This window comes from Ixodes scapularis, unplaced genomic scaffold (genome assembly GCF_016920785.2).
Source record: "Ixodes scapularis isolate PalLabHiFi unplaced genomic scaffold, ASM1692078v2 PGA_scaffold1__304_contigs__length_218370807, whole genome shotgun sequence".
NCBI lineage: Eukaryota > Metazoa > Arthropoda > Arachnida > Ixodida > Ixodidae > Ixodes > Ixodes scapularis.
Genome location: NW_024609846.1, coordinates 180,433,149 through 180,458,794, shown reverse-complemented (window position 1 = coordinate 180,458,794; position 25,646 = coordinate 180,433,149). Strand labels below are relative to the sequence as shown.

The window sequence follows — 25,646 nt, the reverse complement described above, 5'->3', positions numbered from 1 at the left end:
TTCTCATATTTTCACTTGCTCCGGGATTAATAGGTACCATACTAATTTACGTTATAATATTTTGCTTCACGTGTACTTGTGCGGCACGTGATACAAATCCTGTCACGAACGTAGTGATTCATAGCAACAGCTCTTGATTGCTCGGTGGAGCGGCATCCTTTTTTTAACCTAGGGTGTCTTTATCCGTCCAGACCTCCGAACACCCTGTTTTTTAATAAATAGTTCCCAAATCTGTGGTTAAGATTATCGAAACCTCGAGACACGGAGCACCGGTCGTATAGTCTTATAGGACGTTTTAAATTTTGACAGCACACGTTCGAATGAGACCCACCTATCATCGACATGTTCTTGAACCGCGATCCCAAAAAATAAGGTCATTTGTAGTTTCTCCTATTGAGTTCTTTATTGTTATTATTTGGCTTTGTAATCAAAACTCGGGTTTTCTCTCCTCAAGATGGGAAAGTAAGCTAGTGTTTTTCCATTCTGCTATAAAACTCAGCATTATCACACCTGTGAACTGCTCATATGTTACAAACGCCAATATCGAAAAGCAAGCTGGAGACGAGTCCTGTCATCTGCAAGTGATGCCGAACATTTACAATAACATCGTGGATCTTTCTACTCTGATTATAATTTTACTCTCAGAATTGAAGATTCCATTGGATTCCTTATTTAACTGTATATATCTCAAAAACAAAAATCGAAGAAACTTCAAAGACAAAACATTTTTCGAGTACTTATTGCTCTCGAGACTGACGACACGGACAAGGAGTCGTTATAATAAACGTTTCCTCTCTCTCTTGAGACGAGGAACGTCACGTGATCTACGCGACACCGCAATGTCACGTGACCACTAAATTTAGTAGCCACTTGACCCGACCTCACGTGGCTATGTTCCGGTATATTGAATATGATGCGAGTCTGCAAAATTTAGCGGGCGATGTGGTCGCGTGGTCACGTATCTCGAATGTAAGCTTCGTATGTGGCATCATTTTTTTTTTTAACCACCCCAGAACTGAAAACTTTAATAAAAAAAAAATGAAAGCAAACACAATGGCGAGTGCGTTATTTGACAGCATGTCTTGCAGCACATCTGCGGCGATAGAGGAGACAGCAACATCGGCGCCCAGCCGAGAGCCTCTCTATCTGACACAGCGGTAGAAGCCACGGCAAAATCCGAAGTTTCACTTTGACATCGCTTTTTACTTACACTCCCCCTTTGTTTCGTGTATTCAAACAAAAAAAGAAATAAAAAAAAAAGAAATATAAATTTAAGGTAAAAGAAGTGCCTCACAAACGCACAAAAAAGAATAACATCAAAACAACTCCATTGACAGCCTCCACCTCAAAACGAACCTTTTTGGCGGTCCTTCCTGACGTGGCCGGGGGATGTCCCCTGTCTCGGCCAAATGCAAAAATGAACCCCATGCCTACCGCAGTGGCGAAGGAGAAGTTCGGTTAAGACACAAAGCTGCGCGCTCCCCGCTCAAATGCATTTTGGACGGGGTGCCGGGACACAAACGACTTTCTCTGTGCTATGTCTGCACTTTATTCTTCGTTGCATCATCGGGCTTTGCCTCGCGCTTATTTTACACTTCCAGACAGAACAAAAACGTTTCCTTGGCGCTGAATCCCAAAGAAGAAGAAGAAAAAAAAAACGAGATAAAGTCAAGAACAAAATAAAGAAATAAACTCTGCAGTCGCAGGAGGAGGGACACTTTTGACGCGTCATAAATATGCGACTTGAATGGAAGTCTGTGGCGCGTGCGCGCGTGACTCGAACGATATCAACAGAGCCTCCACGCGTGTTTGGGAGACTTCGCACGGTCTGCTATTGCGCCGTGCTGCGATGTCCTTTCTCTTATCCTTCCGTCGAAAAAAAGATCGTTTGGGAATAACCGTTTCGATCCCTCGATGTTGCTCTCTCGACGCACTTACTCAAACGGGCACAAAATGAGTTTTTCCTCTTCTTTTTGCAACCGCCGCCGTCTGGATCCTTCCGTTTTGACGGGAGAGTTTGGGAGTTAAAGGAGGGGAGGGTTTGCTTGCTGCGGTTTGTGAGCGATCACGTATTGTTATGCGGTGCACGTATTTTGTCGTGCACTTGTTGGTTGCTCTCTTTTTTTTTTCAGTCTGTCGTTGTTCTAGTCGGTGCGCGGGAGAAACCCACGGTTGTTTGATCTTATTTTCGCGTTTCGTTCGGGGGTAAAATCGGTCTTCAGACGCTTTTCCGTCTTCCCCGCGTCCATGATGTTGATGATAGAAAATGGTATTTCTCGACTCGCGTCAATCCGGGACGGGAGATGCCGTCGAAGCGGTCAGCCGAACACTACACGGATCCTGATTTCAAAGTTTTGAAGCGTCTAGTTTTTTTGTTTGTTTTTTTTCTGTGTGTTTTTGTCTTGCCTCTTTTTCGAGTTACTCTCCTGGACGTGAGCGTATCACGGAATATTATTCGACGTGATGCCGTGCAGTAGGAAATGAAACTCCTTCTGGGGGGCGGTGGTACCGCACGGCGTGCGCGAGCGCGAATGAAAACAAAATGAAGTTGTCACGTGAAGTCACGTCGAACTGCAATCGATTCCAGGCAAAATCGCCACGACGTAGGATTGAATCTCCGGTAAGGATTGAATTGATTTTTCGATCCAGAATATTTTTTTTTTCTCGGCAGTCCAGTCTGAATATGAGACTGAAATCTTTGTGCACTTAAAGGGCACTTGTAATAATATTCACAAATGAAAATAGGATTTGATAACTTGTTTCACGGCTCGAAAGTTTGCACTTTCCAAACTTGAAATGCCAAAAGTGCAAGACCACACAAGAAAATCTGCAAAAAATACAGAGCCTTCAGGAAACGTTTCAGAGCATTGGTAGAAATGGGCCATATCACCATCATACACAATCTTTATTTATGAGGTGCGACGTAATGCCAATAAGAAAAATGGATGACTTTCTTCTCTGCAGGCAATACAAACGAGAGACTAGATATAAGATTTGTCTTTAACCACATTTACCAAATTAAAAAAAACACATGTTTCAACATTTAACGCGCGAAACAATGACCCTTGGAAAAAAACAACAACATCATGAATCTCAACATACGGTTGAGAAATGATACAGAACAAGCTACCAAGATTATTTAAAAAAATATGTGGTAAAACACTTTTACTAGAACATACCGCCTTTAATAAACTACATAGCTTTTTGGCGTGCCTTAATCGTCTCACTTCGTACAAAAGCGGATGTTGTGTTTTCTGAAACCTCTCTTAGTTTATCTTTCTATGTTTATCCTATTCTATGCGGTTCAAATCTTTTTCGACGACATCATAGATGCTTTGGTACTAATTTTTTTTTCTCCTTTTCTTTTGTTTGCATAGGCGCCAAGGAGATTAGAAGACACGGAGAGGGCATGACGTCATGCTTTTGAAACCTAGTCCTTAAAACACGTAAACAAGAAGACTGTAAACATGAACAACATTTGGTAAACACAACGCAAATCACGTGTAAACAATTTTCTTTTTACTTTTTGCGATGCGTTTTGGCGTTTGTTTTGTACGGTCAAGAGCCGGGCAGGGCGGCAAAACAAAAGTGTGCGGCTTCGCGCGTCGCCGTGATGTGGCTTTGCTGTGTGAACGGCTGTAAAAATGGCGCCGGTTGTTCTTCCGCGAGAATTTAGTTTCACTGGTAAGGCTTTCGTGCATTACATCACGAGTTGCAGAAACGTCAAATAATCAGCGATCCTCCGACGCTCGCTGAACCGAGAAAACGATGGGTTTCATTTCTCAGTCACAATCGCGGCAATGACGACCCCATAGAAGATAATCCGAGTGCGCGGACTCTGTCACTACGTGCACTTCAAAGCAGATGACGAGAGCGTGTCGAAGGAAGTGTAGAGCCGGACTTCTCCGGCGACAGTTGATACGCTGGCTTCTTCCGTTTCGGAACGCTTTTTCCCTTACCCGCAGGTGAAGAAAAACACACCCGGGACGTTCGGAAGATAGAGACGGATTTAATTGGCACTTATCTCTTACATCGGGTTCGAGCACGAGATGCTTACGCTGCACAGTCAGAACGACGCACGTACTCTAAAATAGATATGAAAAGAAAACGAGGGAAACTACATTACAACAGAAAGGAAGCTGACACGCAGGACACGCAGTCGTAGGCCGTCTAAACATCTCACTTACCTAAGTCGTCGACGTAGGCGAAGTGCAAAGCCGAGGCACATATTTTACGCCAATCACGAAATCTATATACAGCCACACACTTGTTCTCTGATTTAAGGAACACCCATTTAGTTCGTTTATGCCTCCGTGAGGTCACACGCAATTGTCGCTCGATAACTTTTCTTCCCTCGCGGTGCGCACCATATGCGAGAACCGGTCGACGTACACGAGCTAATTCATCGCGATCATGCTTTGCGTGCAACAGCGCACCTATACTCAGCCTTGCTTTGTTCACCGAGAACATAAAGACGATCGTCGATAATCGCCGAGTTTCCAGCAAAGACGATCAGAACCGAACACCACGCATGCTCGCACTCGTCGAGCTCAGCTGCAAACCATCAACAACCCCGAGCATCATGGGAAGGGTCTGATCTGCGAGGAGGTTTGTTTTTGGTTTGGAGCCGGCGAGGAAGTTAGAAGATGCGTGATTGGCTGTAGAACCATCAACAACCGCAAGCATCACGGGATATGGTTTTCCAGTTGAGGAGGTTTGTTTTGGCTTGGCGCGGGGAGTGAGAAAGCGTAAGAAAGGGGAGAGCGTCAAGAGGGTACGGCTTGCGGAAGCTACGAGGCTGTCGTTATGGCCTCTGCGGGTCTTGTAACCTCCTGGCTATTAGCCCCGAACGGGATCGATTAAAACGCTGCGATCGCTCGATGATGACGTAGTGACCAGTAGCACGCGACCGGACCAGGTATTTTCTCCATTTGTTTTGCTTTGCTTGCGTCATTTAGCACGTAGCAGCAGAAACTTTTCGCTAGATAAATATTGTTTTTGCTATTACGCAAAACATGCGTAGGTCGAAAGCTAGAGAAATCTAGATACGCCAAGAAAAACAATCAGAAGTTGTGTGTAGGTAACGATGGAATATCGCGATATATTCATGGCCGCCACAACTGCTCGGATTCTTCGCCGGGGCGACAAAGAAGCATACTATCTACACACTCTTCGACGCTCCCCGACTTCGAGCAGTAAAAGAAAAAAAATGCGTACTCGAAACTACCATGCTCGGTAAAGGCCGCTCGATCCACGTACTCCGGAAGCGAAGACAAATTTCGAGATAAAACCGCGCAGGTGTCGTTTCCACTCTTAAAGGTGCCCATAGGAGGTTTCTGAGATCGTCTAAATTTGAAGATGACACACTTTGCTGGCTCTAAGCATCCTAGAAATCTATAAATCATGACGATACGTGGCCAACTTCCCTATTTAAAAAGCGAGCGAAGATCGCAACACACCGAGGTTATCTCCGGCGATGCTCCGAAACCAGGACCACTGCCAGCCAATAGCAAGGATGGATGGATGGATGAATACGGCTCAGCCCTTTGGATCGGGCGGTAGCTTACGCCACCTAGCCATTTTGCTTTACCATTTAAGTTTAGAATCTTTAAATGTGAAATCCATATTCACTCTGCAGTGCAAAGAAAGTGAGGCTATGAAACCCCCTTGCCATCAGTGAATAAGAAAATACCTAGTTTTCTCTCGATTTCTGCCACCATTCACTTAATTTTTGCTTGGTAATATCTACAGTCTTGAAATCCACCCTCCCTTCACTGTCTCTAAAACCCAATGACTTTATTAAATCTATATTGTCTTCGGTAGGCATAGGGTGAAGCCCTTTACAGTAGAGTATCAAGTGCTCAGCCGTCTCGTCCTCCTCTCCACAAGCAGTGCACACTGTATCCATTTCCTGGTACTTCACGCTGTATGTTCTGGTTCGCAAAACACCCGTCCTCGCCTCAAACAGCAATGAGCTTCCCCTAGAATTGTCATAAATGCTTTCTTTGGCAATAACTGTTTTGTTTAATCTATAGCTTTCCAGAGCTGTCTTTGTCTGCATTCCCTCTAGCCACCGATCTCTTTCTGTGGCCTTAACTTTCTTTTTAACTGAGACTTGCTCTTCCATATCTTCGCTATAGCCCAAAAACTTTCCTCTTAATTTCCTAGTGCGCTGTCTCCACTTTGTGTCTACACTCCTCATGTATAAATAGCTGAAAACCTTTCGTGCCCATTGCTCCCCATCCATTTGCCTCAACCTATCCTCAAATTCTATCTTGCTCACCGCTTCCCTGCTCTCAAATGACGCCCATCCCATGTCTCCTTGTACTCCCTGGTTTGGTGTTTTGCAATGTGCCCCAAAGCCAGTCTACCTACTCCACGCTGTTTTATTTCTAGTCTCGCATGCACTTCGGATTTCATGCGTAGCACTGCGTTTCCAAAAGTCAAGCCAGGCACCATGACCCCTTTCCAAATCTTTCTCACCACCTCATGCCTGTTGAAATTCCAAAGTGCTCTATTCTAAAGTGCCTCCACAAACTTGGGCGGCCGTAGCCGTACTAGCAAGGCGCTCGCCGCTGGCTCCTCACGATCGGCTGCCTTGTTGAAAGGACATTGTTCGCGGGACCCTTTACTATTTTTTTTTCTTCAAGTGGACCCCTTTTGAGTTTGATGCTTGACCTAGGTTTTCCGGCTAAAGGGGTGCGTCTCATCTCTTATTCGTCCGCTTGACATATATTTGAAATGTTGTGCGGTGGAGGCGGACTTACTCGTCGTAGTGACACACTCGTCGATTCTATTTGCTGCTTTTTTATGGCGTACAGCTCAAATAAACACGCTAAGGATTACCCTAGCGTCATGTCGCACGTACGCATAATTTGTTTGAGTATGCCCCTTTTATTCTGGTGGGACGGTGATACCAACGTCAACACAGATTGAGCAAGATCGTGACTCGGTAGCTACGCTAGCTACGCGTTACCGGGCCACTTCTTTTGTCGAACGTCACGTCAGTATCAAGATCGAAAAGTTGCCGCAGAAGCTAATCCAATGGTGATACCGCACGAGCGTGATGTTTCAACACTCGATTCGCTTTCACGGGGCCACAGCGGCCTCAAAGCCACGCGAACAAACTGCAAAAAAAAAAAAAAAAAAAAACGGCGATCATAAATTATAACGATGCGCGGCCAATTTCCCACTTAAAAATGCAATCAAAGACCGAAATTAGCTCCGGCAATGGGAGGAGCATTGGGCCGGCAGCCAGGATGATATGTGACCAATGAAAAAAAATACATTTCGTTGATATTGCAAACGCTGTTACTACAAAATGCCCATGTTTTTGTAGATTGTAAAATAAAACAAAAACAGTAGTTGAAAAATGTTTTTTTTTTTTCCGGGGAAGAAACATAATACAGCAACAAATATCTCAAAAACAACACACTCTATGTTTTTCTTTTTTTCTCGGGAATGATGTGCTTGGTCCTCAGCTCTCGAGCGTGCACTCGCTGCGTTGAATCGTAGTCCGGGCTGTATGAGCAATGAGCAGCGAGCATTCGAGATATCACTCCGCAGTCCCACCGGTTGGTGGCGCGAGGATCCTTCTCAATTAAAGGAGATGATGCGATACAATATATAGGAGCAGTGATGGAGGAGAAATTGCGGGAACGGGTACATGTGGAAGATAGGAGAACCGAAGGAAGTAGCAGTCCAGTTTGTGACATCGCGGATTTTGGACAAAGAGAATGGGAAAAGGCGGAACGAAGAGTCCCTAGTGGCACGTCGACAAGCACAGATGGTATCCCTATCAAGCTGGTGAAGAATTTGGCTCCTAGATCTAAGGCAAAACTAAGGGAGGTAGTGAGTACCATGATAACAAAAGGAAATATTCCAGATGAATGGAGGCTTAGTAGGATGGGTATGATATATAAGGGGAAAGGAGATAAATCTGATATTAGGAATTATCGTCCCATAACCGTGACACCGGTTATTTACAGGTTGGTAATGCAGATTATAAAGAACAGTCTGGAGGAATGGGTAGATTGCGAGGGCATACTGGGCGAGTTACAGAACGGGTTTCGGAAACAAAGAAGGTTGGAGGACAATTTATTTTCTCTAACACAGTGTATAGAAATAGCGCAAAAAGAAAACAGACAGCTCTGGCTGGCATTTCTGGATATCAAGGGTGCCTATGACAATGTGAACCAAAGGAACCTGTGGGACATAATGGAGAGCTTAAACCTAGATGAAGGACTAACAGCACTATTAAGGAACATTTACAAAGATAACAAGGTGATTATAACATGGGAAGGAAAGGCGACAGGGAAAATAGAGATAAGACGAGGCCTTAGGCAGGGGTGCCCGTTGTCGCCTTTGCTGTTTATTTTGTATCTGAGAGGATTGGAGAATAGACTAGAGAACAGCGGGCTTGGATTCGACCTTTCTTACAGTAAGCTAGGCCAAAAAAATTCAGCAATCCTTACCGGGATTGATGTATGCGGATGATATCGTACTAATGGCTAACAACAGGACAGAGTTGCAGGAATTAATGAGCATCTGTGGATAGGGAAGGAGAGGAATTAGGTTTAGAATTCAGTAGCGAAAAATCAGCAGTCATGATTTTTAACGAGGATGAAGATTAGACGCTTGAAGATACAGAATATTACAGTTGAGAGAGCTAGCAAATACAAGTATCTAGGAGTATGGATATGTGATGGTGCAGAATATCTCAGAGAGCATGAAAAGTATATAATAGGTAAGGGCATCAGAAATGCAGCTGTAATGAAAAATAGAGCACTTTGGAATTTCAACAGGTATGAGGTGGTGAGAGAGATTTGGAAAGGGGTCATGGTGCCTGGCTTGACTTTTGGAAACGCAGTGCTACGCATGAAATCCGAAGTGCATGCGAGACTAGAAATAAAACAGCGCGGAGTAGGTAGACTGGCTTTGGGGGCACATTGCAAAACGCCAAACCAGGGAGTACAAGGAGACATGGGATGGGCGTCATTTGAGAGCAGGGAAGCGGTGAGCAAGATAGAATTTGAGGAGAGGTTGAGGCAAATGGATGGGGAGCAATGGACACGAAAGGTTTTCAGCTATTTATACATGAGGAGTGTAGACACAAAGTGGAGACAGCGCACTAGGAAATTAAGAGGAAAGTTTTTGGGCTATAGCGAAGATACGGAAGAGCAAGTGTCAGTTAAGAAGAAAGTAAAGGCCACAGAAAGAGATCGGTGGCTAAAGGGAATGCAGACAAAGACAGCTATGGAAAGCTATAGATTAAACAAAACAGTTATTGCCAAAGAAAGCATTTATGACAATTCTAGGGGAAGCTCATTGCTGTTTGAGGCGAGGACGGGTGTTTTGCGAACCAGAACATACAGAGTGAAGTACCAGGAAATGGATACAGTGTGCACTGCTTGTGGAGAGGAGGACGAGACGGCTGAGCACTTGATACTCTACTGTAAAGGGTTTCACCCTATGCCTACCGAAGACAACACAGATTTAATAAAGTCATTGTGTTTTAGAGACAGTAAGGGAGAGTGGATTTCAAGGCTGTAGAGATTACCAAGCAAAGATTAAGTGAATGGTGGCAGACATCGAGAGAAAACTAGGTATTTTCTTATTCACTGATGGCAAGGGGGTTTTATAGCCCCACTGTCTTTGCACTGCGGAGTGAATATAGATTTCACATTTAAATATTCTAAACTTAAATGGTAAAGCAAAATGGCTAGGTGGCGTAAGCTACCGCCCGATCCAAAGGGCTCAGCCGTATTCATCCATCCATCCATCCATGCTATTGGCTGGCAGTGGTCCTGGTTTCGGAGCATCGCCGGAGATAACCTCGGTGTGTTGCGATCTTCGCTCGGTTTTTTAAATAGGGAAGTTGGCCACGTATCGTCATGATTTAGAGATTTCTAGGTTGCTTAGAGCCAGCAAAGTGAGTCATCTTCAAATTTAGACGATCTCAGAAACCTCCTATGGGCACCTTTAAGAGTGGTAACGACACCTGCGCGGTTTTATCTCGGAATTAGTTGGCGCATGAACAAAAGAAACAGTAATTATATGGACCGCTACTATATGTTAAACTGCCTCAATTCACGAGCTTCATGTTAATTTTATTTGGGGTACATGAGAACAGCAACGCGAGCGGGCCAGGCTCAGCGGCGCATGAAAATAGCAGTGCAAAGAAAAGCCCGGTACCCAAACGACCACCACAACTATCAGTAATCAACTATTCGAAAACATAAATAACTCCTAAATTCTGTGCAAGGTTCATTTCATATCTGTTAGATGTTACTTCTCGTTATACATTTAGACTGGTTGAACATTCCGTCTCGTTGAACATTGAGGCTGAAAAGAGGGTCCGCCTCGATTGGATCATTCGTCTCGTTGTATACATTCCATCTGGCGTGTAACGTGACCGATTTTACATTCAGGCCATAAGCGTAATTTTGTGTGTGATTAGGGTTTCTGAATTAAGGTGTACCAATCATAAAACTGGTTTTGGGGCACCAACGATAAAAGCTGGTATTAATAGCGTGAGGGAGTTTATTCCTGGTCTCCGATGGCCGCTGGCAGGAGCAGAGGCAGGAGCAGAGAGGACATATAATTGAGTTGAGGCTAGAAAAAAAAAAGAAAAGTGCTGTGCCTCTGTCTGCTTCGCTTGCGCATGGCAGACTTAAACCAATCTAAAATAAATAAATGGGGTAGTGTACCAAAAAAAGTTAATTTTGCGTAGAAAAAAAAAAAATAAATGGAAGAAGAAGATGTAGGGTTGAAGAAGTTAGGAACTAGCGCCACCACAGCCCCGGGAACGGACCCGGTTTGTCAGCGGCTTTTATTTAATATGTATGTTGTTGCTTTTTCTATTTAGTCTTCCACTTGCTCTTCGCCCATGTTCTTGCTTCTTCCCCTTCTCTTCCTGCTCGGTCTTCCCCTCCCTCGGTCTTCTCCCTGGCTGTTCTTGGCCTTGGTGAGTCCTTGGTGGCGGCTGGCGGCTGACGACTGAAATGTCTAGTTTTTATCGTTATTTCCCCCCTCCCCAATTTGTGTCCCCTCATGTTTCTAGGCTGTGTTTGAGCCTTATGTTTTACTATAATTAGCAGAGAGGACAGTGGAAGGTCGGTGGATTTCAACGGTGTCCTTTTCAAAAACGCTGCGACGTTTCTCGCGTTCCGTTGCTCACGCGTCCATGCTCGGCCGTCCATTTCGAGCCAAGTCACTCGGAGAGTATTGGACTTCACGTTAAATGGGTGTCATAACGTTCCTCGGCATATTGTTGGTGCTTTGCTATGCGGTGGCGAAATAGGCGATGGCAGACATCGTTGTGAGAGATCAAAAAGTGCCTCGCTGCACTTTTTTTTTGTTTTTTTAATAAATGGGAGACACGTTAGCGGGATGTTTCAGACATCGTACTTAAAATGCTTGAGACATCTGTCTCCGTCGAAAATTCAGGTTTTGTTGGATGACGCTTTGTCCACTATCCAGTAAAGCAATACTATCGATTTCAATGAGAGCAAATCCTGGTCCGACTTGGAGCCATCGGTGACGACATTCCAGGTATAATCCCCGTGTGGCATGCGTGTTTCCTCTCGACTTCGCTCCGGGTGACTACGAAACAAGCAACGATGATGCTCGAAGCTGCGTTAGGCAAAACAATCACACGCCTCAAAATGAGCAAAAAGGTTTCGCACTCGGTTTTTGTTAATGAAGGTAATCAATTAATAAGACAATAAACACGTTGATTAACCAATTAAAACTAGATTTTGTTCTTTTTTTGTTTTGTTTTGTTTGTTTACATCCTCTGTTATAGACGATTCTCCAGACCTGTGTTCGCAACTCCAAAGCCGGTGTCACACTCCTTATCCATCTTACAAAAGACAGTCTGCATACAGATTCGAACCCGAGACACCGCGAGATCCGTGCTTCGAATTCTGCATGGCCATGAGTACGAGGAGGAACTTGGCATGTGGCATTCGAACCAGGGACATTGCGGTGACTCGTGTTTCCAGACTATACTGATATGATGTATAAGCAGTCACCCCGGCTTAAAAATCAGAGTTTGTACTTCATACTTTATTGCACTTAAAAAGAAAAGGAATATGGAGGGCGTACGAGTTCTGCGGAAAGGCGGTGGCCCATGCAACATGTGTGCCCGCAGAACTGACCCTACATACCCCAGAAATAAATAAATAATAACAAAACACACACACACACACACTATTGATACACTTAGTCAAAAATTAAAAAGTAAAAATTGAGAGACGTTTGCGAATCTATGTAATGCGAAATAGAGCCCAGCTCTTGAGGAGGAGGAGGAGGTGAGGTACGGAGGGGACGGTATGCCCATCCTCCTCCTCTCCTCCTTCTCCTTCCTTTCTCTTCCCCTTCCCTCCTCCTCCTCCATACCCTCCCATAGTTTTCCTACTAAATTTAGCTGAAACATTTGCGCCAAGTGACCTCAACACCAATTCAGTTTCCACGCTAAATTTAGCGGGAAAATTGACGTCACGTGACCTCAGCACCAATTTGATTCTCCGCTAAATTTAGCGGGGAATCGACATCACGTACCTAAACAGCAATTCTATTCCCAGCTAAATTTAGCGGGGAATTGAATTGCTGTTGAGGTCACGTGACGTCAATTCCCCGCTAAATGTAGCGCGGTCACGCCGACGGCCACGCCGCGAAACACGGAAACGGGCTCCTAAGAGCCGCGCTCTAAAAACAATGGTCTGCTTATCCGTCATGATAAATACCTCCGTCTGCTGAGTTCAGGTTATTCATTTAGCCTCCAAATTTACAACGAGCGTAGTTTTTTTTTTTCCCCCCATTTAATGCATGAGTTGGACAGAAAAGTATCTAGGAAACGGTGAAACACTGCCTCATCTTGAGGATTTCTCTAGAACTTGAGCGAGTGCTAGAATTTATTATAACAAATTTCATGGTCAGCGACAGCTTTAGCACTTTCTGAAAATAGAAAAAGGCCGAACTTTTAATAACCTCGTTTTTCTAAAACACATTACTAGAGATATTTTCGTTCGTTTGTTTGAAAATGAAACGAACTTAGGCATTTAAACAAAAGTAAATTTTAGAGAAACGCGCGAACCACAAGGAGACCATAATGAGCTTGGGATTATGTTTGTCAAAATTATTTCCGTTCGGAACATTTTTTTAGTTTTTGGGTGTTTTTCCACGATCGTAAACGTATTTATCAAACCCGAATTTTCTCCCTCTTGTTGGAACGAGTAATTTATCTTAAAAAAAAAAAAAGTCTCGTACACTGAAATAAGTGCTTCCAATAGACGTAATTTATGTGCCGTAACACACCATTTTCATTTGCTTTATAAGGCAAGAATTAATAAAAACGATCTGGAGACTAAGTGCAACCAATAGCCTGCTTACGTTATTTTTCCCCATTGTATCTTGCTGATTTTAATAACCTCTTAGATAATATGATTTAAACATCGTCGATAATATAAAGATACCTCAATAACAGGGAGGATGATTTATCCCTATTACACGACATTCGACAACTTTAATGTCAGTGCACACACAAAAAAAGAGTACCGCCATACTTTAAAAACTTATTCACAAAACAAAAACTGATATAAACGAAAAGAAGCAATCAACAAACAAACTGCGTATTTCCCCAACTTATTTACTATTATAACGCTCGGCCTAGCATTGCGGAAATCACGCTGTTCCGGCGCCCCACAATTAGGAGCTGCTGCCATCCATCTCGGGCTAACGCTATATATCCGATCATCCTCTTCCTCCGATTATTTTTTCCTTGCCCTACTTCAAAACTTGAGCTTTCTTCTTAAATATTCACTTTTGTTTCTTTTCAGTTTGGTTTTCGCTCTTAATCTTCGCGTAACCCGCGGTGTTCCGTTCTATTATTCCGCAAACTTTGATTAGACAAGGAAGAGTCGTTTCAAACGATTCTCGATCACCTCTCAAGTTGTTTTCCCGCAAAATTTTGAGATGAATGGCCGTCGTACGCGTCAATTTATGGTGTAATCAGACTATACACGAACTCAACTCTGTGACGTCAAGGCGCGGTGGTGGCGCGTCGGGCACACTTCCGGCCTGGGGCTGTGGGCGGAAGTACACATGTGAGACGTATTCCTGCGTTGTTTTTAAAGGTACCAGACAAATACCTGTCTTCTCGTCAAAACGCCGCGACTGGGGTTGTACCAAAAGAGTCGAAAAAGGTTTGAAGGTCAGTTTTCATTTGCTCGGTTCGTCCGAGAACGTGGATATGTGCCGTGAAAAGGAAAAACCAGACGCCGTCGGACCATGATTGCTTGGGCGGGAAGCACTTTGGGTTGAATTCACGGATACTTGTGGTCATCAGATTTATTTGTTTTGTTCCACCATAAACGCCGGAAAACTGTCAAGTTGTACGGACCGCATGTGGACTCGTTCAGTGCGTCTTCAAGTTCAAACGGCCGCCTGATCGTTCAAACTGTCGTCTGCTCTTTCAAGCGTATCTGCTTGTCGTCAACTCTTTTAGACGACACCGGCCCGTAGACCAAATGTTGGCCCGGGTCTTGCGATAAGAAGTAAGTGCAGGCCTAAAAAAAAACTTAAGTTTGAAGGGTGGTAAGCAGGCTCGATGTAAACGGTAGATACAATAAGATGTTGATCATTGTTACCATTGACCATCACCGACTTGTTATGCCCGATTCACTTGGTCCGATTCTGCTTGCAATTTTCAGTATCGTCGTCGACCATCTCAGCTACGGTTTACGCTTTTGCAGCCCGAGCGACGTCGCGATTGAAAATTGCGAGCGAAATCTCATCATGCGAATCAGGCTTTAGCGTACATTCTGCGGTGTCCCCGCGGAATGAATAGCCGCATGTCACATTAGTCACGCGAAGTTTTGCGGTCTAACGAACCTTGGTGATTTCGCTGATGCCGCTCAAGTAGTTAGACATTGCGAGGAAGAAGTAGAATCAACAATTCGAGCGCAAAAAAAGCCAGGGGGACTCACACCGACACCGACAACACCGCATTTCAATGTTTTGTCTATGGACGACGGCGAGCTTCTTGCCCACACTGCACTGCGCATGCGCGACTCCGTTGGCGTCCGCTAGGGGCGCTCCGGTTTGTTTGCAAACATGAGTTGGTGTTTAGCGCTACTCTCCTCTGATCAACTTGCTTCTTTACAGCGGAGACATGCGTGTGACGCCGTTTCAGGGCAGGCTAAACACTCACACAGAGGCGTTTGAGTATGACTGATTGCCTGGTGATTGATTGTGCCTGCTTACGGTATGATGGCTCACCGTCACCATCTACCTCGGAGGAATTGTTTTGTTTTTACCATAGACTCTAGAAATATTTCTGTCAATGTTATAAGCGAAAATTCCAATAAAAAGTGCGTATATATTATCTCGCGAATACTGCAAGACCTTCAGTCTAGTTAAATTCAGATCAGAATTTTCCAGAGTTACCTGTAGATGGCGTCAGTGTTTTTGACGCGTCGTAAGTGGGTCTGTATGTGTGTGAACCAACATTTCCTACGTTTGACAACGTTTAGCCATTGCTGAAAAAGCTGGCGTGTGGATGCGACGAGGTACTACGGAATTAAACTACGCAGTGCTAGACTGCCATGGTGATACTCAGTTGTACGTCGACGTAAACCGTCCCAACCTAGTCAACACAGTCTGTAAACATACACTTACTTCTCCCTCGTCGAAAAAAATAATCTAGCGCAATTTACTTGACTCTAATTTATTCGGATACTTTAATAAGCACGAGATAACTCACACCAGTAGTGCAGTTTTACAGACAGTTACTCAGAAAGTTACTGCCGTTAAGAGCCTAGTCACGACGTTCACTTATACTTTCGCCGCATTACGAGAATTTGAAGCCGGACGGGGATACGCACAGCGAACATTGAACTAAAATGTGGTGATGGCACCTCCTAATGATTTGTGATTGTGAACGGAGATTATCGTAATAATAAAATCTTTGTCATTCAAGTATCCCTTAATATTACGAGTCTCGTGGTTATGCCTAGATTTCGGAGGATTCCAGAGGTATCAGAACAGAATCTGAATAAAAGGCTTCTCTCCAAAATGACCGTTTATCTGACAAACTGAAATTTTCGGGCTCAATTTTTTTCTTCTGCGCAATGAAGCAATGGAAATAAGGTCGGAACTTTGACATTTATTTGTCCTTAGATATTTGTTTCTTTTGCGTCGTGCTAGGTAATGAAACTCCAGTTTCTCGTCATCCGAAGCACGAGGGTGTTATGTGACAGGTATATTCTTGCAATATTTTATCGCTAATTTTATTAATTTGGAAATATTCCCTTGCGACCCCGGATAACACTGCCGAAAGAAAACACCCAACTAGCATGAAAATCAACACTCACTTCAAAGCGTATATTTTATGCTATATTATTGGGCTACAATTTAGCGGATTATTTTAATGTCTCAAAAATCTCCAAAAAGAATAAAATCAGCCATCTTTAACTTCAGGACGTGCTCTTCACTAACTAAAAACAAACAAAAAGTTAGATTGCTGTTGTATACAACAAAACACATAAAGTAAGGGAAACCATTGACTTCAAAACTATTTTCTCAAACTTCAGTAAACAAGAGACCAGAAAGTTATTTATTTATTCCCCCTTAAGATATTATAACATTGCAAAAAGAAATGGATATAAAACAGAAACGGCAAAAACAAAACAAAACATTATCATGGTTTTGCGGAAAACAAAAATTTAGAAAGAACGTTCTTAAAAGCAGTTGAGTCATAAATGACTGTACTTTGGCGCAGAACACTTTTTAGGTAAGATATCTTAAGCATCCGTACTTTGCCTTAAAAAAGTTCAAAAACGTACAACAATAGTTTAAAACTTGGATTTCTTTGAACACAAATCTAAAAAAAAAAAAAAGATCGATGCTTTCGACAAAAAAAAATTTATCCGTGCCCCTTAACTTCAAAAGGCTGAAGGTGAATACTTCATGAGTCTAACTGCTAAAAGAAACAGCTTGGGTCAATATGTCGTTTAGGGAAAACATGAGCATTCTACTCCCAGTAATATAGTTCCCCATTTCCAGTAGTAAACGTTTCCAAGGCGCCCTCGTGAGGGTTATCTGCGACCAAGCTGAAATGACAGAGAGAAGTTAGCTTAGAAAAAGAAGCGTCGAGCCGAGGGGACAAAAGAAAAAACGGTTTTTAGGTGCCGCTAACTGATAACTGAAATGGTAACAACCGAAACTCTAAAAAGCCGAAAGGAAACCTATTTGAAGAAAAAACGGTAACCGTAACCGTAACCGAACCGAACCGTGCATTTATTGGTTTCAGTCCCTGGTCTAAAGATTAAAGGTACTACGCTTTTCGCTTAGATCTGCATTCCAGACATTCTTGACGAGCGCACGCTTTGCATGTAAGCGGCTGGAGTGGGGTGGCTATAGACACCAATACGGAGACCAATTTTTGAACCGGCGAAACTACCAGCAATGATTAGTGTGAAACTTGTGCCGATCTTAAATAAATATTGTGCTGGTCTATATAAAAATAAACAACTTATTCAGCAAATTCATGCATTCGAGAATATGATATGGCTTTTTTTAGCTTAAATCTGCTTTGTGCAGAAACCCGATGAAATGCAAAGCACAACTAAACAAATATCAAAGAAAAAATAGTAGTCTAAATGTTTACAATATTTAAATTTATAGAAGTATCGCTCGCAGATATGTTAGTTTTAATCATTATAATAGAGTTTTGACATACACTGGTTTAGATAAATAAAATGGCACTTACAGTTCGTCATACGTCGCATCCCAATTCTAACGTTGTTCCAATGCCTTCATAACATTTTACTGGTTTTCAAAACAATTTTTTCCAAAACCCCTGCACCGAATATAAGATATAACGTAAGATTAATAAAATAGAAAAATTAAGTCATCGATTCGCAGCGTAATTGCAGGGCATCACAACAAATATGTTATTGCTTAAAGTGTTCCCTTAACTCCCATTTCGTTCGTTTTTTTTTACAATAAAATCCCTCTTCGTATCCGTTTTTTCTGTTCTTATTTGAAAAACTGTTGTCATTTATAATCACGGAATAGAACCCCGCCTCTAACAAAAAATATTAAACATAAAAAAATAATAAAAAATTAATACATATATTTTTTTCTTGTCCCCGTCCCCGCCTTTTCACGATCCATCTTTCCGTCGAACATTTTTCACGCCTTCGCTTTTTTCTCTTTTTCTGTGTCCTTTTATTGGACATTATTCTACCCTATACATTTTCTTTCTTTTTTTTTCGTCTCTGCCAAGCCCGTAGTTTCGAGACATAAGAAATGAGTGTAAACCTTGAAACAACTCATGCACCAAAAGATGAGGTCACGAAGGTTCGTATAAATAAATGTTTATTTTCGTGCCTATTTTTCGAATAACGCTGTTGTACACGAACGTACTACTTGACACATGTTGCCTTGCTGGCTCGTCCTTCAAAGAAGTTGTCGGTTTTGTGCGACTTTTACGGGTCAGGCTAGTATACACTAAGCTAGTACGAATCATATTGAGTAGCTTCAGTTGTACACCACTTGTACAGGCGGAATACTGGATTTGTGCATTTAGGCGTTCATGCGCGCAAGACGTGTCAACATAGCTGAATGTCAATTCGCATGAGTGCGCAGTGTTTTTTCTCCCATTTGTAGAGACGTCAATTCGGCTAAAGCCTATCCTGGTAAACTTAAACCTGAACCTCTCATATTCGTAAAGTAGGAGTGATTATGCGGAAGCTCAACGGTACAGCATTGAGTTGTTAAATCAGGCGCAGTGGGAAAAAAAATATTTGAGAAAGCACCGTCTTTTTTTTCTTCTTTTTGCGAGCCGTCTTTTATAGTATTGTTATTCATTTTAGGATCAATGGTTCTGTAGCGAGGACCCAACGGCCACTACCCAAAATGTGAAAAATAAAGACAACGGAAGAGCCAGACACAAAAGGAAGCAAATTCTCCAGAAGGTATAATACGCAAACTGGGTGGTTGTCTAATAAATTAAAAACAACGTTTAAAACGATACAATATTACAACTAGCGTGTCTGGAAAAAAAAGTGTAAGAACAGCACTGGTCTTCACCCTGTCAAGTTGGTCCTCAAAGCGTGTAGACGGTCAGGCATTTGTTTTAGGAAACTCAAGAGAATTTCCATGGCCTGGATTTTGTTGTGCAGGTACTTCGTCCCGTTGACAGTCATAATAATATATTAGACATTTATACAGTAGTAAAACTCGTCACCCACAATTAAACAGTTTAATCGCTTATGTAAAAAAGAACTATAGGAAAAAAAAGACCAGGTGGCTCTCAGATTTTTTATTTAGAAGTGTCGTGCCATTCTTTGGGAATATTCCTTCTTCCTTTAGTTTATGAGGTTCAATGACTAATCAACAGCTCAGAAGGTTTGTACACGTTTCTGTTGCGTTGCGAAATGAGATTGTTGGTTCTTGGCCTTCGACGGTGCTCAAGATGTGCCAGCGCTCAAGAGTTGATAGCTTCGACTTCATCGCCCTCAAAAAGTTGTATCTCACGGAGATAGATACGGGAGCGGCACTTCAGCATTCTTCCACTTTCTATGCCTTCATACCGCACTTGCACGTACCACATTTACCCTACTCAAGATATTGTATCTACAATACCCTTTCCAACAGTTTAGCATCTTGAAGATACCTCTACCAGGGCTGAATTATTTTCAGTAACTCCTAAAAATTATTCCATATATAGATTTCTCAACATATAAAAGAGGTTGTCCCTGCAATTAATGTAGGGCCTAAAGATTCTCAGATAGCTTAGCTCAACCAGAACCAAACGGGATGTAAGCTCGAAGCTTATCGACGTGCTTTCAACAGCAACTTTGAGAGCGTTCTATATCAAGTACGAAACGAAGTATGGAGTGTATCTTCATACACACATCGACAGACATTCAGGTACCCGGAACAGATGCCAGGTTTAATTTTACAACATTGTGAAACATTGAGGCAGTTACGGGAGAGAAGGCAACGCTTTGAAATGCCGTGATACCGAACAAGAATCGAACCGGCTGCCAAAATGATCTTCTCGCTCTCCTAACGTTTCCTGTGCGGCACATTTGCACTGAAAATTGCCCTGTCTTCCTCTGCCGAGTGGACACATGGACGACACTTTACAATTATAATCCGTAGAAAACACTTAATAAAGAAAGGCAGGTGTCCTCACTGAACGCCTGCTCATCTGCATGAAGACACTCTACTAGAAGCGCCGAGGTGTTTCAGTGGCGCCATCTTATGATTTTCCGTTCGTGACGTCAAGACCAGAATTTACGTCGCCGTGACGTCATGAGTCGTTTAATCTTGACTGGTTTTTAGTTGCGAACTACAAATTCGATGCTGAGTGTAAAAATAACAATGGAAGCAGTTGGCACCCTGATGTAGCGCTAATTTCTATCGATGAAAAAAATATGCGTGAGCATTTTTCGCAGCGGTTCTATACAACGCGGGGTGAATATTCCCGAAACCCCTCTTCTCGCTGGTGCAAGCAGATTAGGCCACTTAGCGTGTGCCTGTAGGACGGCGGCCGCTCGGGATTGGCTAATTTATTAAGCGACGGCGTGACGGAACACCCAGCAACCGAGGTGCAGTGGGGGACAGCGGGGCTCGGCAGGCTAGGGCTTTCTAGGGGCGATGTCAGGGCGCCGCGAGGTGGCGTGTAAGGGTGGCGCAAGGCAGAGCCGCATATGGGCCCGGGAGAGTCTTGCCAGTTGATGATCTCGCCGCCGTAACGCCCAACTCAACGTGGTTTTAGAAAATATTTATCCTGCGAAACTCAACTTCTCCCTGTTACCAGCGACTTTCATTCAGCATTTTACCAGGAATCTCAGGTGGACTGCCTATTTCTAGACTTTGCCAAAGGAGTTGATAAGGTATCGCACTAACATTTATCGTATAAGTAAACTTAACATCGATTCGAACGTGCTTAACTGGTTGGTATCAATTGTAGCGAATCGCTCGCAATATGTAACGTGTAAAGGTGCTAACTCCTGCTCCGCATCCATGTCTTTGGAGTACCTCAGGCGTCCATTCTGAGTCGTCTACTTTTTATATATTACTGATTTGCAGGCGGTGTTCTCTTCTTCAATTAAAATCTTTGCTGACGACTATGCTATTTATCGTGTAATATATAATGACGCTGACTCACAAAAACTACTTCATGACTTAGATTCCATAATACACTGGTGTGAACCCTGGTCAATGGCGCTCAGTATTTACAAATGCAAATAATGCCCGTAACACGTGAAGTCAATTTAAGTTTTGCGTATAGTATGAATAACACACCCATAGAGCTTATAGATCTACAGAAGTATATGGGCGTGACTTTTTTCCTGAAAGTTTCCTGAAAAAGTCCTGACTTTTTCAGGAAACTTCATATTAACTATGGGACTACCAACCCCAATCGAATGCCAGGCTTTCTCAAACGTAACTTTTATCTCGCGCCATCATCATTCAAGCTATTTCTTTAAAAAAACACTAGTTAGGTCCTAGCTAGAGTGTGAAGCATCCATCTGGGATCCCTCTACCAATTACCTCCTTGATTCATTTGAAGGTGTTCAGAACAGAGCCGCACGCTTCATACTGGCCAATTATAAACGCACCACGCGCGTAACATCAATAAAGATAGTTTGTCACACCCAAGCCTCGCACATTGTCGCAGAATTTCTAGTATTTCTCTCTTTTCATAAAATCTATCACCGTGTTTCTCAGCTCAAATAACAATAATCCCCCCCCCCCCCCCCACACTTTGTTTCAGCACAGCTTGATCATCGTTACAAAGTCGCCGTCCCATTTTGCCACTCTGACGTTTATTACGACTCTTTTATTGCCAGAACTTCCAAAGACTGGGACCGCTTAGCCCGGATCGCTCACATAAATTATTGAACGCGCACTTTTTTTTAACTTATATTACCTCTTTCATGTCTCCTGTTGTTTAAATATTGTATATATTGCTAATTTTGTGTTAGTACTGTTCCCACTCCCCTCTGTAATGCCTCGTGACCTGACAGTAAAATAAACAAATAAATAACTACCATGACGGTGCGCTTTTTGACGTTGTCTGATTGGTTCCATCAGCCTGTAACGTTAGACGCGTCTCGAGTTCAGGCGAAACGAAGTATGATATTTATTCTTCATAGCAAATACGGCAAACAAACAAAAAACTCGTCGAAGACACTGAAGACTGTTATCGTGTAGGAATGCGAAAGCATTCCTACATGCAGCGCATTTCTACGACCAGCGCGCCACGTATTCCTATCGCACACGGCGCTCCAGCGGTGGCATCACGCTCCCCCCACTGCGCAGGCGCGGCGAACACCACCAGCCTCACGACGGCGTCCGTGACGAAGCATCTACGGGGTTGCGCTTTTCTTTGTGTTTTACTTCTGAGGCGCGTCCGCTTTGACCTTGAGCACCCTCGCCGGCAACCGTGACGAATCATCTGCGTGGCTGTACTTTTCTTTGCGTTTTATTTGTGAGGCGCGTGCTTGATGACCTAGTTTTATGACCATCTTTCGGGGACAACGCCGACTGATTTTCGCGTAATGGAAAAAGTGAGGTTTTTGCTTTAATATATTCGTTTTGTCTCTCCAGCTCGTCTTGTCGTTGAAGCGTCAGCTCCGTTTCACATTAAGCCCGACCGCAGTCAACGCTCTGATCCGATCGGACAAATCAAGCAGTGCCAAAAAGTGTGTCCCTGTCGCGCTCGTCGTCTCTTCGCGTTTCTTATCACCGGCAAAATCAATGAAGCACAGTGAACTCGGCGTGATACTCCGCTTCTTTCTGTGCAAAATTGGTTTGGCCGGCGACTACAAGCACACACAAACGGCGAACGCTGTGACAAAGCACATTTAACGGTGCCCGGTCGGCTCAATCAGATGGTAGCACTGGCTGCGGTAAAACTTAGACAAACGTAGTATATCAATATTCTGCTCTCTCTCGTTATATCGAACCCTAGAGTAAAAGCGACGCTTCCTCGCATAAACACAACATTACCAAGAATCAAGGACCATCAAATATTTGTGTTTTTTCGGGGGATGGAAACGCCAAGCGCGGTGTGCGGGCAGCCAGGCATCGGAGAATCTCAACACTCGTGGCGAGCCGGCAACGCGGGACTCGCGCCGGCTGTCAGGCCGTCGCCCGTCACACCGATCGTGGCGCGAAAGGGGCGGGGCAACCGTCGGTGCACGGCGAGAAGTCCAGGTTGGTGTGTATCCACAGTGTGGCTTTCGCACGCTAATGTGCCGTATGCTATTACCGTAAGTTGACCGGCCGGGGGAGACAGCGTAGCCTCCGCATTGCTTCCCAGACAGCCGGAAAAAAAGAAAAAAAAAAGAAGAGCCGCTCTGGCGCTCGTCCCTTCTGATGTACAGCCGCGCCGGTCGCGTGGAAGGAGGGTTGTTTCTCCGTAGCCCGCTGTGCCGAAATAATATTCCGCATGCGAGATGTGGCGCTGACAGATGCACCGTGGGATGTCGGCTTAGGGGAGACCCGCTCGCCTTTTGTTGCATCTTTACGAATCCAGAAACGCATTTGAGCCGGGGCGCCCGCGTAAGTTTCTTTCTTTGTGTGCGGTTCGCCTACGCCGACTCTTTAACGGGAAGCACCTTTTTGGTTTCTTTGATAGGAGGTGGGAGCGTAGAAAGAGATGAAGATGAAATGCTGTAACGCTCACCGCGTTTTCTTTTGGGGGACTTTGAGTGACACGTTTCTTCTTCTGCCCGGAGTGACGACGATGTGCCCCCGGAAAGCGGGCGAGGCCAAGCGTCGCTTATGTTCGAATGTTGAACGAGACGAAATGTCCAGCGAGCCTGAATGTCCGATCGGTCACGTGACAGGCGAGACGGACTGTATAACGAGACCAAAGATCCACTTGCGACGGAATGTGTGATTTTTTTTTTTTGTTTATTGATAGTTATGGCGGTAGTGTTTTATTCATTGCAAGAATAAACTATGCATCACTGAACGCTTATCGTCCGCCCAAATGTAGCGCTAGAGTTTCGAACCAGATGCCTAAGTTTCAGCACCAGCGTTATCACATTCAAATCAAATGAATCAAGTCTTTATTTTCAGAAAACTGGGGGGATCACGAGGACAAAAAGGTGTTAAAAAGCAGCTTGACTGGGTCTGGGTCCCCTTTACATTGGCAGCAGCTTTGACACTGAAAAACACACACACACACACATTATATATATATATATATATATATATATATATATATATATATATATATATATATATATATATATATATATAATGGGAATGAGTGAAGATTGACAAGTTCAGCCGTACTAATATTGTGAACGAAGAGGGGAGAAGGTGATTATTGAATTTATTGCATTAAAGTTAGGGAAAGCAAAAGGGAAAGAGAGCTGGCGAAAAATTGGGCCAGGAGCGGGGATTGAAACCGCAATCTTCAATAAATTCAATATTTACCTTCTCCCCTCTTCGTTCACAATATTAGTACGGCTGCACTTGTCAATCTTCACTCATTCCTATTATACATACGGTGCAGCCTGTCCCTATGGGGAGGAGTGGTTCCCTAGATACCTTGGAAGTCGGGCCCTTTCCGACAATTGCAAAGCTGAGATGACGTGCCACGTCACTGCCGCAATTCGGAACTAGCGTGGGCCTTAAATCAGCAACGGTTGTCGTCTATCCAGTTAAACGAATTCGAAACTAAAAGTACACAGAGAGCTGGTCAAAAATTGAGTCCGCCGAAGCAGTGGCCGGGATGGTCTAATCGGTTAAGGCGTCGCCTCGGACAGGCGAAGACTGCGGGCTCCAATCCTCGCTCCCAGCCCAATTTTTCGCCAGCCTCTCTTACCCATTCCTTTCCCTAACTTTAATGCAATAAATTCAATAAGCACCTTCTTCCCTCTTCGTTCACAATATATATATATATTTAGCCCACAAAATATATGTATATATACTGTGAACGAAGAGGAAATAGGGTGATTATATATGTATATGTATATATATATATATATATATATATATATATATATATATATATATATTTAAAAAATTCGCTACAAAAACATGCAATTCAAAATACCAAGACGCGAAGCTACACACAGTACGAGCGGAGGTCGTTTTTGTTTAACGTGCATATGTTTATGTTGTTTGTCATATACTTGTTTAATAAGCGTGGTACATTATAATATAGTAACTGAAAGCTATAGTTTGTGCGAGATTGAGGAAGCACATATGTCTTTGCGCGGCGTTTGTTCTAAACATTACTTTCGTTCATTTTGAGTCCCGAAATAAGGTACAAAAAACCTGCAAATGCCTCAGATGAAAAACAAATCGCACAGAGTAAACGGTATTCATACATGCTCGCAACAGGAAGTATTCTAAATTTTGTAAACAAAGGTTCTGTGTAGTCTGCATACGAAACATCCGCAATATAGCGTACTATTTTTTTTTTCAGTAGTAGTACATTTTAAAGATCAGTTTTTGTCGTTGTAGCCCACGCGAGATAGCAATAGCTTAAATCGGACTGAAATAGGGCGTGGTAAAATTGTAGCTTAATGTTGGGAACAAAACACTCCGACAACGAGCGACAATACCGACAATTCGAGAAAGTTTACCTACTAGAAAGTTGA

General features: G+C 43.4%; 1 protein-coding gene across 1 annotated transcript in view; it reads right to left on the bottom strand.

The window, feature by feature from the left end:
• Positions 1-25,646, bottom strand: part of LOC8024452 (lachesin) — a 216,959-nt gene that overhangs the window by 71,695 nt on the left and 119,618 nt on the right. The gene's annotated exons all lie outside the window — the stretch shown is intronic.